The following is a 13,412-nucleotide window of genomic DNA, read 5'->3' as shown; positions in this document are numbered from 1 at the left end:
TATACCTATCCTTGTATAATTACTCAATATGTCTTCACATATCACAATGTAGCAATGCTTCAGTGTTAAACTGCTTATCTCTGGTAGCTTGCTGGTCAAACAGAGGCCCCAAGGCAGCATGAAATGAAAGCGAAGGTCAATCAATGTACACAAAAGACTACTGGGCAAAACAAGCAAATATAGAGCAAGATACATATTTGTGTAACATAACTTACAACACCTTGTCTGTAAGGCTTGTTACGTTAACCTCATAAAGCTACACAGACAAAACCTTGGACATCAGCCAGCTCTCAAGTTTACACTTCACAGTTTACGCACAAAAAATTTTGGGTTTCAATATTACAAACTAGGGATACACAATAACTATTGGCACCAATAATTATCAGTCCAATAATGAAAAAAATGATGTCATTCAGATAATTAAAGTTTTCACCAATAAACAGAACCCATTATAATAAAACTAAATGCTTAGATTTCTCGCACTTCACCAGTGGCCCACTTATTTGGTACGGATCGAATGCAGACTATTTTTTTTCGTTTGGGTCGGATCGCACTCTCATTGCACTTTTTGCTAGTGGACCAAACTTTGTAAACAGAAGCAAGCATGTGATGAACTGGGCTGGCACTGGACAGAAAAGTCGGGGGCAGGGTGAATCAGAGATGGCAGGTGTTGATGAAAATAAAAATGGAGGTCCTATGTGCAGTAGGACCAAGTGTCAATGAGATATTCAATCTCCTCATTGCTCCACATCTGTCCATGGCTCATGGCTGCTGCCATTACCTCATGGCTGCTGCCATTACCTCTAGCTACCCATGTGGCTCAGCTACTTCCAGTGTTGTTGATTACCCACAATGCCATGCGGCTACAGTGGCTCATCAAACACAAAAAGATGCATAGTTCCTTGGTTTGTTTCAGCTCGAGGTCAGTTGTATTCACACCAGAAGTGAACCGGCACAGAGTCTGTTTGGAAACAAACCGAGACCACCTCTTCTAGGTGGTCCAAGCCACTTGTTTGGTTTGAATCAGAGTTTGCATATTTGCATTCACACCTAAAAAAAAAAGGTTTGGACTTTTCAAGGAAATGAACTCTGGTCTGTTTTAAATTGACAAAACGAAGCAGGTCTGAATACACTCTCTGCTACAGCTGCAACATGAAGATCAAGCGGTTGCGGCCACTGTTTAGGTCCGGCAGCAGAAGAAGAGGGACATTCTAAAACACCTAATGTAAAAAAAGCTTAACATAGCTCAATGCCAGAAAACAGTGATCAGTCATCACCAAAGTTTGTGTGGACATCTCTAGTCATGCCCACTCTCACCTCTGCAAAAAACACGACAACCGCCCAAATTTTATGGATGTTGTCCACGTTAAGCCTTTTCCTCTCCATAGGCGCACATTATAGAGAAAAAGCTTAACATAGCTTAATGTCTGAAAACAGTGATCGATCATCACCAAATTATGTATGTGTACATAAATAGTAAGTAACTATTGTGGTCTATTGTCCATTTCAAACAGCCATAAGCTTTTGGTTCTGTAGAAGCCTTTATTTTCCTAATACCAGAGTTTTACCATTGACTTTAAATAATAAAAGAATCTGAAGAATGAGAACTATTGTTTCTATCGATAACGGTAAGGTTGCACCGATCTGATATTAGGATTGGATACTAGCCCCAATATCAACATTTTAGCTGGATCGGGGATCTGTAAAAGCAACTGATCCATAAGGCCGATCTTTCCCCTTTAAATTTTTGCCACACGCGCTACCTCATGCATGCTGAGAGTTGAGGGGAGTTGTTGCAAACACAGACAGGCGACATGGAGTGAACTAAGGGGTCTGTGAGGTATTTCAGCCTCAGCATCACGCAAAGGAACATGAGGAATTCCAGCAATTCAACAGATCAACAGGAGCCAGTGCTGCTGGAGGTAGTACACAACTTAGGTTGGTAGATTCTCTACAGACTGTAGCTTCTTAAGTCAACAATGATATCAGGCCGTTGTTGGGTATCAACCAATATGCAAGGCCCCAGCATCAGTATCAGCACTGGAACTGAAAAAAATTGGATTGGTGCATCCCTAGGTTATGAGAAGCAGGAAGTTATCGGTTGTAAAAAACAATTATCATGCATCCCTAATAAAAACCCATCTATAAGGGCCATTCTATATGAAAATATATCTCCTGTTATGACAGAAAAATATTTAACATATTTTCACATAATGCCTCATCATTTGCATATACTTATAAATTATCCTCTTTACAGCAGTATACCTAGTGATTCAGGCACTTTGAGTTCTGCCACACAGCAGTGAGACAGCTAGTAAAATTCCATGATAGCAACACAAAAACAAAAAAGAAAGTGAACGTGACAAAACAGACGGATTCTGAACAGGAAGTTAATTGTCCTGAATGTCCTAAAAAGCAAATCAAATTGGATGTAGCACAGCATGACTATTTTAAAACACTTAACAAAATTAAGAAATTACCTTGACATAAAATTGCATATACAGTGATCATGGTGTCATTAACGTGCACTTAGCAGTGACATGTATACAACAGTCAAAACACGTCAAGTTTTTGACTACAGTTTGTGACACTGTCTCTGGGTTTGCCCATCTACAGTGAGCTGTGTGGTGCACAAATAAACAAGTGAACAGACTGAGGTAAAGCAGAAGTATGGCCAAAAGAACAGCCCACATTTCTGGACAGAAGGTGAAACACAACTACTATTAAACATTAGACTTGGATATCAAGAGAATTTGGATAAGATCACAATGCATACCTTTCGAAGAAGACGGGTGAAGGAATGAAAGAGGCTGCATTTGCATAGTCAAACAAATCCAGCACTGGGAGGAAAACTTAGACAAAATCCTATTATTTAAAGGCCGTAGCTGTAAGACATACGTCACTGAGGTATTTTACATTATTTAGATCATGTACAGCTGCCTGAAGTAAAATGATTGTCTTTCCAAAGAAAAAGAACAAAAACTGGAACGTTTTGTGTATACCATTATCATCAATATCAGGCTTAATTTGAAATACAAGTTAATACAAACGTATACAGTAGTCGGCTTCAGTTTATCTTCCATTTCCAATACAGAAATGTGTAGATTGGAGTTTTTATTTTGTGGATGAAACATAAAGACTTTACTTGGCATTTGTTCTATGAGGTTGAAAAGGCCAAATTCAGAGTTGAAGGCAGACTGATTCACTCTCCTGATCCTTCTGGAGTAGTTATCACAAGTGGTCTTGTCTGTAGCAGTTCATCAGCTCAGGTAACTCCACAGAAATCCTCCAAGTCAGTCAACACAGCAACAATCACCGAATGACCAGCAGGGCTGTTTGTGGCACAGAAGCAAGTAGGTGACAGCAGGTCACGGCAGCTCCCAGCTTCCCTTGCTGCTCAGGAGTGCCGTCTTCCTGTTTGACTGGCCTCCCAGGAGGAGCAGATACGTTGGCTCATTTCAGTTTCCTGTTGGCATCTGACTGGCTCAGCAATTCTACTGTCAAACTAACCATAGTGCACACTGAGAGGTCTACTGCAGGTAATTATATACCGATTTTATGTGTCTGTAGCCATTAAAGTACACTTCATTGACATTAAAAGACTTGCTAGGAACTCTCTGACTTGCTCAGTGGTTAGAAGTCATCATTTGCAATTATTCACTCAACTTACTAACGTGACATTACACCTGCTGCTTGACAGAATACTACTGCACAAGTGTGAAAACACTGCACAAAAGCAGAATGTGCTCTATTATTAAGATAAGAAAATAAATGGGATTATTATACTTTACTTAGTGCTTCCCTGTATATAGAACAATGTATGAATACACTTGTCAAGAAAAAAACTGTGATTCACATTTAGAAGTGAATGTTGGTGGAAGTATCTCCCAGAATGGCACTGAAGTATCTTGCATAACTAAAGACATACATATATACCTATAACAGTAGCATCATTCTCGGTGTTTCCACAAGTATTTTTACTTGTTGGTCCAATGTGTGCAAACAATTTATTTTAATAGAAAAATCGGAAATTTATGATGACATTCTTGAGTCTGTTACTAATACAACACAAAACTATGGTGAGGAATGACTGAAAACTAATTCAAATCAGTTTGTCCATTTAATGAAAAGTGAATATTAAGCAAAACAGACACAAACAGTTTAGCAAATTATAAAGACAAGGTTCGCATGGCTTCAAGTGTAGCCTGTGGACCAACTAAAAACATTTACTTTTTCCGCTTTTTTCCAACTGTATCAAAGTCCCCTGCTGCCAGCTTAAAATCAAATGTGTGTTTCATGTAAAAGAACAGTTACTGAAACAGACCCTAAAAAATACGATATAAATAAATACATAAAAAAAATATGGTCAATGCCGTATGCATATCACCAATATCCGTCAGTACTATATTGGTAAAGATGAAAGCTGGCTGTGAGCTTCTGGTGTGAGTATTTCACCAGGTGAAAATACAGTTTTTTGGAGGAAAGAAAAAGTCTAAATGTTTCAGCTCCAACAGAGATGGCCTTTACAAAAATGTCCCTGTTTTTAGACATTTTGCAAAGAACCAGAGTGATGTTCTGTAACACAACCCCATGAGTCTGGATGTAGTTTATATAGTTCAAATTTAGAATCTTCTGACACTTCTACCATTTATTCCCAGTTGTTTGTCACTAACATTTGGATTTCCTTTTAAGTTAAAAATGTTGCAACATGCATTCTCCCAAATCGCCAATGGAATTGCTGGAACAGAGAAAAACAACTTGTATTCCAAAGTTCAAGATTGTATTCAGTGACCTTCACTTTCAAAGCTACACATTGACAGCTGTGCAAAACTGAAATAAGATGGCCACAAACCATAGAGGGTATCATGGTGAACAAGCACATTGAATTGTAAGACCATAGCAGAAGTTAAACAACTGTCACACACTAGTGTCACACACCTGCCACAAGATTAACTGAGATCTACAACGTGTCAAGGGATTTGATTTGCTCTGAAGACAAATATGTCCAGCCTATGGCGTCCTTTTGTTTTAGATCACACTTGAAATCCCCAAATATTGAGAACCAAGATTAGTTATTACTCCATGACTGAAATTCATACAATTAAGTAGCAGACATAGGTAACACGGATCCTACTTACTGTGAGAGGACCCTCACACATATAGAGTTCTACTATACATTCAACCATTTAAAATAGGTAATTTTCCCCTCAATAGTTCACGAACTGATATCGCAGGCCTTTAATCACTCGAGAAGGTTATGCAATCACACGAACCTGGAAAAATCGCGACCTACTTGTCATGTTAATAGCATGTTTTATCATCCGAGACAAATCCTTAAATATTACCTTAATGCGACTGCAAGTTACAAAAAATTGACCTCGAACCGCAATTAAAAGGATATATGTATCGTAGTTAGCTTGCATTAAGTTAGCCATGCCGTGGATGTTTCGCGGATATATGTTAAAACCGTAGGAAAGAAAAAAAAAATACAATAGTGTTATAAATGTTAATATGTTGGATAAACGGGGTTTTCCATTATATAAACGACAGTTCTTGCAAACACCTCAAAGCTAACTAGCCAAGCTAACGTTGGTGAATTAATCGTTAGGCTAGTTAGCGGTGGCTGATTCGTCGGCCCTGGGTCTCACTGTCCTTTAGCGCAAAGCTAACTTGCACGCTAATAACGTGTCACAGCGGCCACGGATGTTTAGTATTACCGTAAAACGCACACAATAACATTAACTTCAGAGTCTACCATCGAATAACATGAGGGTATTTTCGCAAAATTTGTGCAGCTAGTTTGAGGCCCGTTGTGGCCCGCTACGAAGCTAGCGATATCCATTATCGGACGCAGTGTTGGTTTCCCCTACTGTTCGCATTTCGGTGATCAGTATTTCAACTTATAATGATAAATCAGTTATTTCAATACAGCTATATCGACAGTTAGACACAAGATCACAGACTTCACAAATTAATCTAACCTGAATATATAACACTGTAACGACCGTTTATATAACTGTTGACCTAAAGTCCTATTTGTCGTGTGATGGACAATTACCAATGCAGCGCTTCCAACCTCCCCATCAGGACTATGCGTCCATTATCGGACATGCGTTGGGATTTATTTTAACTATTAATATTGGTTATGCATATGATAAACCACGCTTAACCATTTCATATATGACAAATACTGTTATATCAGATAATGTGTGTTCAGTTATTCTCTTAAAGCGCTGAACAGTCGAGTACTGGTGTAGACGTTCGTTTCGCCACTTATGGAGCCGACACAGCTGTAAAGAAAGTGTAGCTACCAGTTACATTTACAATGTAATGCACCCTTTTTACGTGTATAAAATGGGTGACCGAACGAAATGGCAGGAGTTCATATTTTTCTGCTAAATGGAAACAAGCGGGTCAGACGGGGACGTGTCCGATGATGGACGCATCCCCCCTTAGCTCCCCGGTCTCTCCAGACAAAGACAGCAACTAGCCTGCTGAGCTAACCCCCGGGATAGCTAGCAGGCTATCCCGCGTTTGAAAAAAGTGCTTCCAGATCCCACCAAGATAGCCAACTCCAACATGTCTACTTACCCCGTTTGGAATCCCTATCCGACCAATATTCATGTACACTCCATAGGTCCCGGTAATCCCAGTAAAAACAGTTAAAACAAGCTCCCAAACTGGTGGATTGAACAGGCAGACCAGTCAACGTGCTCCCAGTTCACTGGACCGCAGCCATCACACGGTCACAACCAGGAGAAAACTGGAAAACAGCGGGAAACATTACATTTCTGGGGTCAGTTGTCGTGCCTGGATGAAAATAAAACATATCCCAGGTATCCCATGGCTGCTGGTGATATTCCAGGAGTTTTCAGATCAGCGGTATCCCTGTTAATGTACACACAGACAGCAACAGACAGACAAACAGCTCTGTGGGGCTAAATGGCTGTTAGGTACAATGCAACCAAAGCCCGGAACACTGGATCTATGGAATCACTGGACCTGGAGTCCGTGGACTCACTGGATCGGAGTTACTGGGCTTCCTTTGATCAGTGGACTGAAGACTGTGGATGCATCCCACTGCCCCTGATCTAAGCAATGGTGGGTGGAGGGAGAGCTCGGACCTGTAATTTAGTAAGAGTAGCACAAATACTCGGGCTCAAGTAAAAGTCCTGCATTTATGAATGAATGACTGTTTTATTTCGGACATACAAAAACACAGTAACAACCATAACTAACAACCAAACAACTGGGGGGTTTGGAACACACCTCTGAAAACACAATTTATGAATTTGGGAGATTCAAAAATACAACAATAGAATAGAATAGAATAGAATATATTGTCAATACACAGTATTAATATTACACAGAATTAACAAAGTGTTTTTGTTGTTGTTTTTTTAAATCCCAGTATAAAGAACAGGGGAAAAAAACAGTTGTAAACAGCTAAAATTTGCTTGGAGGTCTTATTTATGTCTCTGTGCATAACAAATCAATATAAGTGAATCCCCAAAGGAACTTTGTGTTGGTAAATGCAAGTCATGCAAATTTACAGGATTTCAGTTCTGTTGCAACATGTTGATGGTCATATGAACTATGTTTTCAGGTCAAAAATGTCCAATTTCATCACAATTAATGCTATATCTTCATGTCACAAATGGCCAAGTTATATTTCAACTAAATTTACCTGAAAAACAAATATTCTATTCTTTTAGATTCCCCAATTTTTCTTACAAGATTATATACTACATATCACGTTTTATTTTTACAGGTTGCAATATGGAGTATGGTGCTGATCCATCCTGCTTATGTTACGCCAATACATACATTAAGAATGTCACACATCACTTTTTAAATCAACAGTTTTCTAATAATAAGTATTTTTATAAAGAAATAACAGTTCTGTATTGTTATTTACTCTTTAGTATGATGATAAACTATACAATAAATAATTATTATCCTAGTTTTTGCACAGGGATCATTTCTGGAAACGGTGACATGGCTGCCGAGCATCAGTATGATGGGATCTGTAACAACCATGTCACATCCGTCCACTGCCACATTTTTGTTAAGCTGTTATTGTTTTAGATCCACAATACTAACATTTATGAATAAGAGGATAATTAGCAATAGTAAGTATATAAGTTTATTATTACTAATAAAGTACTGGTACTGACCAGATCATCATGGATAATGTCACGTCCGTCCACAAGCAAAAGTTTTCACATACACGTGCTATTCAAAATCCAATATTTCTGAAAATATAGCTTCCACTGTCAAATAATATCAGTAGCCTGTGCACAAATGTATTGGCATTATTTCAACACAGTTCTATGCATTTCTTACAACTTTTTTTTTTTTGACAAAAATGGCCACTCATTTGACCCCCTAAGTAAATTTTAGCCGTAAAAGATATTGCAATTTCTAAAGTATAAATACTGAAGTATAAAATATAAAATATAAAGCATGAATAAACAAGTTGCAGTAAAGAAAAGCGCATTTTACTTGATCTTATTGCAATGTAAGGTACGATTGTCCTTGTAGTAGAATTTTTTATATTTATAGAATATTTTTAACCTAATACATAAAATCGCTCTCATTTTGATGTATGATTCATGGCCAATTTTTAACACTTTGGACTCGGATATAGAAAAACTAAATCAAGTGCTTTTTAAATAAATGAGTTTATAATTCTACAAATAAATTCCTCAGATTTTGAGGCATTTTTTATTCCCCCTTGTCAGATATTACACTTACAACATTTATAACAGACTTCATTTTCCTTCTCGCCTTTGTAAACCTGAATTACTATGATTACTGATATAAATAGCACCTCTCTTTCGTTTCAGTTCAGTGGCACTGAAAGATGCATAGTGGCAGCTATTTTTCCTCTACTTATCTCTTTTCTAATTCAGGAGTGGTAATGCCAGGTTCTTGGCTCTCCACCACCCCAGGTAGAAATCACATGACCAGGATTCATTTGTTCGTTCGTTCATTCATTTATTTGTTTTGAGCAGAAGAAAAAAAACAAAACTTTTATATGTACAAGGAACTAATAGTAGAATAAATACATTAACCCATAAAGACCCAAACATCCACTGCTGACCAAAACCATCTACTGATGTAACTGTCTAATACCTGTTGATCCAATGATGCTATCAATAATTGTAAACAACTGGTGTAAAATGCAGTTAATCATCTTTTCATGGTCATCAGATATGATCCATCTGGACGCTCAGAGGCTCTGTAGTTACCATGGAAACACTGTCATCTTCAACAAGATTGATTCATCAGTAAAACCCATGGAGTTGGATCAATGACCATGGATGGAACAGTTGTTTTTATGTTCAGTTAATGATAGATTTGCTCAAAATGTCACTTTTTCTTCAGTTTTCTGTTTTTGATGTGATTACCCTCAAGTTTACCCTGAGCTTTTATGAACTCATGATGATTGATAAGATAAACGTAGGAAAACACCCAATTTTCACTTGAAAAAAACACAAAATACAAAAGATAATGTTACAATAAATGGTGATAAATCACTTAAGAAAGGCTAAATATTGAGAAAAATTCATTTGAGAACTGACACTTAAGTAACACTGGGTCCTTATTGGTTAATAAATAGAGGTGATCAAGACAATATAGCAATTGCCATGTTCACTAGTAATAACAAAATAAATTCAATAAGTATATAAACCAGTGGTTCCCAACCTTTTTTGGCTCGTGACCCCATTTTAACATCACAAACTCCACACACAATTTCATAGACATTTAAAAATGAAGACTTTTTTTGCAAAAATTAATTTGTTTTTGATCAGGTAATAGTTTGCTATACTATGTTGCAAATAAATGTTAATTTTAGACGACATTTAGGCTATATAATGTATATTATTATGGACGGAGGCAGAAAAGCCAGGTGTAGATTACTGCACAAAGTGAGAATTTTATTTTCCTTGGTCAGGATATGTACAGTCAGTCCAGCTTGGATTTACAAGGCTGACAATTAATACTGAACAAACAATAACTCAAACTATGAATTATGAAAGAGCTGCAGCATCTGAAACCGACCACAATGAACATTTGACAGATAAACAGTACCACAGTGCTTCAGTTTCAGCTTCACAATTTGTCATGTCTTTTATGGATTGAGATTTTCTCTCTCAACTCACCATATATTTTTTATTAGTACGTTTTTGTTTTTATCAATTACTAGAAATTTCAGGCGACCCATCTAAATTCCAGGTGACCCCATGTGGGGTCCCAACCCCTAGGTTGAAAAACACTGATATAAACACTACAAAGCCCGAATGCTCTGTGGAGGTGATCAGTCAAAAGTCTATGAATAATGCTCTTTGTTTGAACCCACAATGATCATTTTGATTCACTGGGTTTACCTCTAATAGCAACACAAGTCACTTTTGTGGTTTTGAAGAAGTCATCACTTATTTAAAGAACTAAGTTTGATGCTTTTACAGATTCATGCCCTTCTATGGAAGAAAAACTTAGTCATAACCCAGTTTTGATGAATTAATTCGGGGTGGGGCAAATGTCTTGGTAACATTTCAAACAAGAAAAGCACTCGGAGAGCGCAGACCGCCGCCAAGGCACATGCCCCCCCCCCATAACTTTTTGAGTTATCTTGCTAACAAACAAACAAACAAACAAACATGCAAACACACAAAGCAAAGCGATCACAATACTGGCGGAGGTAATAAGTGTAGACATATTTCCCTCATGTTAATATAGACCAATATTCCTGCCACTGAAGTATCTAAAATAAGATGGAGAGGCTTTAACAGGTATCATCTTAGCTCATAAATGTTTAGTTAATTAAATATAACACTGATTGGGTTAGTTACTAAAGAGGGTTCAAAACAAGATCATCTGCTGATGAGTGATTTTCTGCTTCAGTCTCATGTCGATTTCTCTATTGTCAGCTCCTACGTGATAGTAAAGGCAGATTCTGTTCCGTTAAATCTTATGGGAGAAATAAACATGAGCACATATTACAATCCATTCTTTAGCGTTGTAGCCACCCAAATACAAACACTGCACTCTAGTTATATCTGCTGCTGTTTGGTTCCATTATGCACCTGCTCATCTCATAACCATTACTGTATTGCACTACTGCTGCTACTGCAATCTACACTTTATATTCTGTTATAGTTTATTCTATACACATCTTATTTATTCTTATTCCATTTTTACCTCTCATTTTTTAATGCATGACATTTAACAAGGTGAGAGAGAAACAGCATCTTAATTCTCTGTATGTTCTCATCTAGTGAACTGACACTTATCTTTGAATCTTTGAAAGTAAATACTGGGCTCGTTTTCAAAACCTCCACATCCTTTAACCAACCTGACATTAAAGGAGGATTCATCATCTGACAGTCTAAACCGAAGTCCAACCCAGTGTTCATTTTTGGTCACACTGTATTGATTTGGTCTGATCTGCTTTCACACTGCAACTCTGAGGGCATTAAATGACTCCCTGAAGCCATCGTCTAAATGTGCTGCATCTTATTGTGTCTGACATCAGCATGTTGTTAAAGTCTGAGCTTCTGTTTTTTTTTACCCCGCCCCCTGAAGGGGTGACAAGGGGTTTTGTTTTTGGTTCGGTTTGTTTGTTTATTTATTTCTGTGTTTCTTTGATTGTTTACACTCAAGAAGCACAATTATTGGTTGAATTTATACCAAATTGGGTTTATAGATTGCCAGTGACCCAGAATAGATCTGATTACATTTTAGGAAAAGTAAGTCAAAGTTCCATTTTTTTTAAATGAATTTTTAAAATCTTTTTTTTTTTTTTTTTTTTTCCCCATTTACTTATAATGGGCAAAATTTCACATGTCTGTAGCAGCAAAACTATTGGTTGAATTCATATCAAGTTGGGTTCATAGATTGCTAGTAACCCAGAATAGATATGGTTATATTTTGGGAAAAGTAGGTCAAAGTTCCAATTTTTTATGAATTTTTAAAACTCTTTTATTTCTGCCATTTATTTATAATGGGTGAAATTTCAAATGTCTATAGAAACATCAATTTTGTTTCAATTTACTTCAAACTTGGCACATATGTGGAGGCAATTAATATGCTGACATCAGCACACACATACACTTGATGACATCAGCTGGATTGATGCCAAAATAAGCTACAATACGTGCAAGGGGCGGGGTTTGTTGTGCCTGCACTGTAAAAAAAAATCTGTAATTTAACAGAATTTTCACTGTTTATTTTACAGATTTTCCTGTATTTTCAAGATACAGGAAAATATCAATGAAAGGACAAAAATAGACTGTGATTTTACATGTCAAATGTAAAATAACATGAAAAAAAAACTGTAACTGTAACCATAAAATTTCCATTTTTTAAAAGAAAATTTTCTTTTTCGCAGAAAAATACAGTTAAAATACATTTGCAAATGTATCGTAATTTCACAAATATTTCTTTTCTATTTATGAGATTAGACTGTTTAGTTAAAGTTTAATACTGTTAAAAAAAAATAATAACACGAGATAAAATTACTGACAATTAACAGTTAAAGTAAATTACCGTATTTTTTTGAGATGGTTATTTTCCATTATTTTACAGTATTTTTTGGAACTCCTGCTGCCGGAATATTATCGATTTTTTACTGTTTTTTTTTTTTTTTTTTTTTTTTTTTTTACAGTGTGGCACCATTTGTTTTTTTTTGTTTTGTGTTATGATAATAGCCTGACATAACTTCCTGTGATTGGTCTGAAATAAGTGTTTTCACATTGTCCTTGACCTGAACTATGGCTGAGTTTGATCTGGACTGAGACTATCTCTTTAGTGCGTCAGAAGCCTGGCTGTTTGATCTGCGCTGTCGTCCAATGGAGATTTCACAGTTGCAAATTTGTCCAAAACAAACTGGAAAGTCCAACTGTCGGGACCAAAGAAAGTCCATTGTAAAACACTTGAAAATGTATTTTTCAGACACACAGATCAGGACAAAATTGACTTTGACGCCTGTGTCTGTCTCAGCAACACACAAATGCAAAACGTAGCAATGCAAATCTTGTCTTGAGGTAAAAATGTGCAAGAAAATAAAGTGAAGCAGAATTATTATAACATCATATTAACTACCAGAAAAAAACCATGATATTAGTGCGTGACATTCTCAACCCTTCCGGCCATGCCCAATTAGAAAACAGGAAGAGCACTCTTTCATACTATCTTTGTGTAGAGCTGTTATCTCCAAATGCATCATGTAGCTGTTTCTACTGGGTCCACACTTATCAGGGAAAATACTTAACAAAAATATGGGAAGTTAATTCATTTTCATAATTAAAATAGCAGGAGAGAGTTCTTTGGAAGAGACTGACAAGCAGCGGAAAAACAAAATGTAAATATAAAAGATGCGACAAGGTGTAAACCACTTAAAGAGA

At 36.9% G+C, this 13,412-nt stretch overlaps 1 protein-coding gene across 2 annotated transcripts in view; it reads right to left on the bottom strand.

Annotated features, from left to right (window-relative positions):
- Positions 1–6,969, bottom strand: part of znf609a (zinc finger protein 609a) — a 54,833-nt gene extending 47,864 nt beyond the window's left edge. For both annotated transcript variants that reach the window (XM_030135678.1, XM_030135676.1), the window contains exon 1: positions 6,592–6,969. The gene's annotated coding sequence lies outside the window, so the exon portion shown is untranslated. The remainder of the gene's footprint in view (positions 1–6,591) is intronic.
- Positions 6,970–13,412: the final 6,443 nt, after the last annotated feature.

The sequence above is a fragment of the Sphaeramia orbicularis genome, chromosome 6 (assembly GCF_902148855.1).
Source record: "Sphaeramia orbicularis chromosome 6, fSphaOr1.1, whole genome shotgun sequence".
Classification (NCBI taxonomy): domain Eukaryota; kingdom Metazoa; phylum Chordata; class Actinopteri; order Kurtiformes; family Apogonidae; genus Sphaeramia; species Sphaeramia orbicularis.
This window is presented reverse-complemented; position numbering and strand designations above follow the sequence as displayed.